This window comes from Canis lupus, chromosome 3 (assembly GCF_048164855.1).
Source record: "Canis lupus baileyi chromosome 3, mCanLup2.hap1, whole genome shotgun sequence".
In the NCBI taxonomy this organism is placed as follows: Eukaryota; Metazoa; Chordata; class Mammalia; order Carnivora; family Canidae; genus Canis; species Canis lupus.
The window spans coordinates 47,068,394-47,075,944 of NC_132840.1; positions in this window are offsets into that span (position 1 = coordinate 47,068,394).

The window sequence follows — 7,551 nt, forward strand, 5'->3', positions numbered from 1 at the left end:
TTTCTTTTCTTTTTTTTTTAAAGATTTTATTTATCCATTAATGAGAGAGAGAGAGAGAGAGATAGAGAGAGACAGAGACACAGGCAGAGGGAGAAGCAGGTTCCACGCTAGGAGCCTGACGTGGGACTCAATCCTGGGTCTCCAGGATCATGCCATGGGCCGAAGGTGGCGCTAAACCGCTGAGCCACCGGGGCTGCCCATTTATCCCTTTTCACACAAAAAATGAAGTTTTTCTGGAGACCCCACTTAACAGATTTCTGCTGATATATCAATAATCAGAACTAGGTCACATGGCCACCTCCAGACCAGTCACTGATAAGGGGAGTGAGATGACCATTTCCTTAGACTAGTTCAGCTCCATCATGTTGTATCTCTCAGGGCTAGAGTGAAGGCTGGATAGAGCATGTGTATGCAACAGATGATAGACCCCCCCCCCAAATTTTTTTGCAAGAAATGTTCACCTTGCATTGTAGATTATTTCAAATCTCTCTTCTCCACCTGCTAACACCCCTGCCCCTGCCCCCGGCCCACTGCAAGATCTCCAGGAGCAGTAACCAGGTCTCATTCATGAACACCGAAGGCAGCAGATTCTTCGGAAATGATTAGCTGGGTGCATGATGGACAGGCTGACGTGTCAGTGGCTGGCTGAAGTGCCAAATACGGCTTCAGAGACAAATGGCAAGTTTTAAAAAGAGAGAGAGCCCTTATGTGCCAAGTGTCCAGCAAGGATTTGGGGGAGGGAAGGAATGGCATGTTGAAGAATGTGCTCCTCTCTCTGGTGGTACTAGTTTTTCTCAGAGATTTCTTTACCACTGTGGATATAGCTTCCTTAACTCACAGGTTTTCTCATTTGGATTTGATTTGCTTTTTAGAAGGTTAGCTATGGGGGATAGGTTGGGGGTTGCTGAACCAGTTGGGATTTCAACGTTAGCTTCTGGAAGATTTACTTTTGTCATCCATGTGCTTTTAGCTTCTCAAAATGAGCTGTGCCAATCCCCAAATCTGCTTGCACTGCATCCTGCCATCTGGCTTGGCCTCCTTTTTCCTTAGAAAACAATCTGCGGTTGTCTTCCTGTCTATCTTCCCACCAAGACCATTTTAAGAGTGCTTTCTGTGCACATTTGTCTTCCTCGCCCCTGGAGCAGGAAGCCGAGCTCCTTGGCAGGGCCCCCATCACTCGGAGGAGGCTCGGCAGCATCTGCCAGTCAGAGGAGCTAATGGAAGGTGAGCAAACATCTCTGCCGGGAAATTCATTCTTGGCTAACACCAGAGAGCCCGGTCGCCTGTGCAATATTGTTTCTCTCACATGATTAAAAAGCTTCCTGAGTCCCACATTGCTCCTTACAGCCCTCACTTCCTCACAGCACCTAGTGGATGGCCTGGCACAGAGCAGGGCATCGGTCGATACTGACACCTAACCATCATCAGAGCATTATTCTACTGATTATGATGCTGTGAGCCTGGTTGTGTGGGTCACTGAAACCGGATGAAATGAAAAGGTGCTGTGGGGAAAAGGATGCACCAACATGACTTCTATGTGCTCTGATTTTCAATTTTCTTTTCCTGTACTCCTGGATAATTCAGAGCTATGTGTAGATAGCTCCTGAGATGTGGAAACCACAGACATAAGAGGAAAGAATAGGAAGCCACCCAAAGAAATGGGTAGAATCACACCTTTGACTTGGTTCCTTGGAGCCCCCTGAGCTCCAGGCACAGCACCTGACATGGGACCAGGATGAGTTCTCATCCCTGGATGCCCAGGGCGGGAGGTGTTACCACGGAGACGCCTAAGCACAAGGTCGATGACTGACTGGCCTGTGGTCACGGAGCTAGTGCTTGGCAGATCTGTCCTTGGGCACAGCATGAGACCACACGATGAGGGGCTGCTGTTACTGATGATCACTGCTTGGCTCCTGGCCTCCTCTCTGCTTCATAAATTAATTTTGCACCTTTATTTCTTCTGCACTGAATCACACTGCAAGAAAACCCAGCTTTGAGCCAGAAAACTAGCGTGGCTCCAGCACATAGTCTGGGGCTGACCTGGAGAATATTGCTGCCTCCTGGGAGCACTCAGACTGCTGCTGGCTTTTTCACAGGCTTCACAGCCAAGGAATTTTCACAAGCTACCAGTGAACTTCACCTATAGGAGGCTCCTTGGCTCCCTGGGTTGGGGTTGGCTCTTCCCACACTTGCTTCTCTCCCTGAGGTTGCCGCAATCCCTAGTCAGGCGGTTACATAAGCAGTCCCCCTTGCCAACTGTCACCAAGGCCACCTGGAAAAATCAAGACTTACGCAAACCAGCAATGGCTTGCCAGAGGCGCAACATCCTCATGCGTTTGTTGCTGTCTCCTTGGAAGCTACGTTCAAGCCTTCTTACTACCAGCCCTGGATTTTTCCAAAGCTGCAACAACAATGTGCATTTTCTGTAGACTTAAAGCCTGTTAAGATGCTGAGGGAGTTTCTAGCATAAATAGGCTGAAACTCCTATCGTTATATCCATCCTCTGGTTCCTAATGTCAGTATAACATACTCATTCCCATGTTTATGTCTCAGCTCTTCCACCAACTGGCTACACAGCCTGAAGTGAGTCATTCTGTCTCCCCAGGCTCCTGCTTCCTCATCTGCCAAAAGAGAGTTCACGGGAGACAAGCACCAGGATCCTTCCAGCTCTGAATTGACATGTCCGTTCTCCCATGGTTTGGCCTGGAGTCTCCTCTTCCCTCCTTCTGTCTCATGCATCCTGGCATGGTGCTAGGCACCCAAAACATAGTGCATGAACAGGCCATGACTATATCCTGACAGCTCTTAGGATCACACAGTTTGTTAGAGCCAAAGAACCAGAAGGAAATGTTCACAGCTCACAGAACCATGTATTCAAAGTCATGTTGTAAGGAGAGGCTGAAGGACAATGGGACCAATGTTGCTCTTCCCTCTGAATGTTTCTTCCATTTTTCAGCTTGGAACGTGTTGGATTCTGTAGTTTGGGGATGTTCTGAATGACTGTGGTTACAGACAATCTCTTCCTGTGCCAGGAGGTCTGAAAGCCCAGCCATGGGACCAGCCACACATCCTATCCTCCTCAGCATTCCAGTTGCATAATAATTTTTAACTACAATTTTGCAATTAGGGTTAGTAACCAAAAGGCAAAAGACTTACAGAAAATCCAATAAAGGAAACAAAGTAACTTCTAGAAAAAGAAAAAAAAAGGAGAATGATAAAAACCAGAAAGGCATCATGAGAAAAAGGACATTGTTTTTTTAAAAAAATGGATTAACAGAAGGGGTTAAAATTGAGCCTGTGGAGAAGCAGCTGGCAGATTGGGGAAGAAACAAACAAACAAACAAACAAAAACCCCTTGGCTAATAAATAATTTAAAAATGGCTTAGTAAAGAGATCGGAAAAGATATGGTGTCAGAACAGTAATGACCATTTTAAACAAAAACTGGTTCTGGGAATGGATTGCCTCTCATTTTCATTATCTCAAAACCCGGTGGAAGTCTGACGAAAAATAAGAAGAAGGAATAAGGACTAAAAGGAAAAGTCTTAAAGAGAAAGCAATTCTGAGTCTGAACGAAACACAGTCGATTTGTGTGCTGAAATGCTCCAAAATGAGTGCTTCTGAGAAATGAAAGCACTAACATAAGTGATTTGACAAACTGGGCATCACAGAGCATCTCAGATTAAGGAGAGGATGGTTGGAAAGAATACAAAGAAAGAATCAAATCCAGCTCAGAGAGAGAAGAAAGGCCATCTGCAGGACGAACCCAAGGAAAAGGCTTTTGTCCTGATATTTAAGCAGTAAATTGTGGCTTGAGGGAGCCTCCTCCTGCTGTATGTTGCACTACATTTAGCCTGAGCAAGATTGCTGCCTATTTTTTTTTAACTTACAAAATCAAAGTATCATGTAGCTTTTCCAACCTGCCTGAGGCTCCAGGCAATGAGAAAATAGGATGAATCACATGTAAGAATATAGCTTTGATGAAAAAGCCCTCAATCACTCAATGGCATGATCGGTTTAACAATCCCCATGATGTCCGTCTGACAAAAAAATAACTATTTTTGGACTTCACGTAGAAGAAATGTATCACAAGCACATTCATAGGTATTTGTGGCGTAGTCCACTTAGAGCATCTCAAAGTCCCTTTCTTAGATGCAGCCTGGTTTTGTATTTGTTCTTGTGGTAAAAAAATAATTATAAGAGTTTTTCTTTTTTAAGGATTAAAAAACAGTAGAAGTAGTAGCTAAAACTTAATAGTACCTACTGTGTGCCACTTCAAACATCTCTTTACATACATTCATTCCTGTAATCCTTATAGTAGCCCTATTAAGTAGGTGCTGTTATGAATCCATTTTGCAGATAAGGAAAATGAGCCATGAGGAGGTGAAATGACTTGTCCAAGTTCATAAAGCCAGAAAGAAGCAAAGCCGGGATTCTAGTGTACCAAACTCCCATGTGCCATATTTGGCAATCGTTCATATTTCTCCTATATGCTTCAATTTCTCCTGTAATATATAAAGGGAATATAACAGTACAAAGAAAGCTGCTGTTATGGGTCTATCCCCCGTCCCATGAATGTGAGGTATAGCCTCCTTTTAAAAGGCTTTACACATGTATCTTGTTTCTATAGACAACACATAGTGCTCAATTGCATGTTTCAAACATTTATAAATAGTAATATACTATTTCTTTTTTTTTTTTAATCTTATCTATTCAAAGAGACAGAGAGAGAGGGGCAGAGACACAGGAAGAGGGAGAAGCAGGCTCCATACAGGAAGCCCAACGTGGGACTCGATCCCAGGTCTCCAGGATCACATCCCAGGCTGCAGGAGGCGCTAAACCACTGCACCACAGGGGCTGCCCATAATATACTATTTCTTTTGGGCAACTTCCTGTTTTCCTTTCACCATTATGATTACAAGCCGTCTATGTTGATATGTATTGATCTCTTGGGCAGCACCATCCAGTTCTGCACCTCCTGGCCGCCTTTGGTAATGAGCATTTGAAATGTGGCTATTCAAATTGAGATGTGCTCTCAGCGTAAAATACATAGTGGACCTCAAAAACAGTACGAAAAACAGTAAAATACTTCTTAATAATTTTTAAGATGGATTACATGTTGAAATGATAATATTAGGGAGATAGTGAAATAAAATATATTACTGAAATTAATTTCGCCTGTTTCTTATTATATATTTATTTTTTTAATGTGGCTTCTAGAAAATTGAAAATAGTGTATGTGGCTTGCATTTATGGCTCATGTTATATTTTGCATTGGGGAGTTTTCATCTACCTCATTCCTCTGAACCACCATAAGTCTGGGTTTTTTGTTCACTGGGGAAAAAGCAAGCCCTAAATCTGAATAATAAGAACTAATATTTACTGTTCACAGATACTTTTCTTACTGACTCCTATGTAATAACCATTCAATCCTCCTGGGAGGTTGCACGGCTGCACAAAGTGAGGTATTACAGCTCACCAAAGTCACAAAGTTATAAATCTGCCCAAGAAAGCAATCACCTGATGGCTTAACTTGATGACGTCTCTAACAATATACAATCTTTATATATCAGTGGAGCATCTGCTTTTTTTGACTCTGAACAGAGCAGTTATGACCAGGCACTTTTGTTGTGGCAATTTCAGCTTTAATGAAGCCCGCACAGGCAGATTTCTTTGATATCTGCCCACAATGTTATGAAGTCAGCTTTATCCTTTGCCACTAAGTGTATTAACTATTTTTAGGGCAAACTGTCAATGCACCCTACTCATTCATGCTTCCTATGCTAAGTTTGTTTTCTTAAGCCATATCTATTTATACCTGAAGTGTTTTTCCATTTTTTAAAAAGATATGTCATTATTCTGCCAACGATGAAGTTGAGACTTGTAATTAAGTTATAAAACACACCAGGAGGGAAAAGATGATGTGCGATTGCCATGGGGATATTTTTGATGAGTATCAGTTTCATTTTGAATTCTGAATAAAGATCTCACTTAATATTTTGAATCATAAAGTTACAGAACCAGCAGAGATCTGAGGTCTCCTAGGTGTTGTTCAGGACTATAGATTTGGTGTCAGACAAGCTGGGTGACCCTGGGGCCAGTATCTTAATCATCATAAGCCTAGGTTTCCTCATCCAAGAAATTAAGACACTAGCATCTCTGCCTTCTAAGGCTCTTTTGTGTATTAAACGTGATAAGACTGTGACTCTTCCTTGTACCTACTTTTATTCCATGGCGGTTGTGGTAATTACTATTAATTATTGCACCATCAACATTTCCCCAGGTAGCTCAAAGGGGATAGCCTCTTCAAGCACACCTGGTCTGATCCCAACAGGCCTTTCTCCTCTAGGAAAGTTCTCTACCAGGACTCCTAAAACTCTTCCCTAAAGTGGATAAGTCCATGGGTAGCAATAAGAAAGCCCTGCAGACTCTCCTTCTCCCTGCTTTCCCCCCTGGGGGTACTCTAGGCAGTTCTTGCTGAAGAAAGCTGTGCTAAGGCCCATCACTAAAGAGCCTTTAGTGCTCCAAAGAGTTGGAGCACACTCTCCAACTCCTATTTCCTTCTACAGTCTGCCTTCCCTAGGGTCTGCCTCCATCAACCTTTCCTGATGCATCTGAAAATAGTAGCATCAATGCTTTCCCTGGAATCAGCCCCCTTGCTCTTAAGTGCTCCAGCTCATCTTGCCACCTGAATATGGGCCTCCTTGCCTCTCTTTAAGACCCTTGATGGTAGACTTTGAAAGGTTGGGGCTTTCCTAGCTCATGTCCTCTCCCACTGACTAGCTGAGCTTAGGATGGGTGTCCCATTGCCCAGAAATCTATTATACAGCCCCCATATCACACTTGTTTTGAGAAATATAATTACATCACCACCATGTTTTTGACCTAGGATCCTGGGGACAAACCAGACCTTTGGAGGTCAGCCATGTACCTGAAGTTAGAAAACAATTTAGGCTTTGCTATGACCCTGGAGTAAGCATTTTACAGTTAAGGAAACAGACCTAGGAGCTCAAGGAACTGGCCTGCCCGTATGGAGAATACCCGAGGTGGACTTTCCTGTAGGATGCATTTATTCTTGGCACTAGTCAATCCCCTTCTGCCTTGTTTTGAAGTCAGGACAGCCTTCCTACCCACTACTTCACATTTAATACTGCATCTGCCATCCAGAAAATGCAATGTTGAATTATGAGTTCCTCCCTATCTAGGCTTGGGGAGCTTTTAGAGACTCACTTTACTTTGTCTCTGCCCCTTTGGGCTAACACAGTCTCACACTTCAGCTGGGTCAGGGTTTGCTGCCTGTCCTCCTGGAGGCATCTGCGAGGTGTAGGAGGTGTAGGCCCTCCATCTCTGGATTCTCAATGCCCGTAGGGCCCAATGCTTTACACAAAGCAGGAAGTTGTTTACTCTGCATGTGGTTCAAGGTGGTCGGGAGGCCTTCTCCGAGGGCGGGGCCCTGCGGAGTCATGCATCTCAGCTTTCCTGTACTAGTTGCTTTTGGACCCTTTTTGTCGTGTGAATAAGAATGTTATGTCTCAAATGGATCTGTTTCTGAC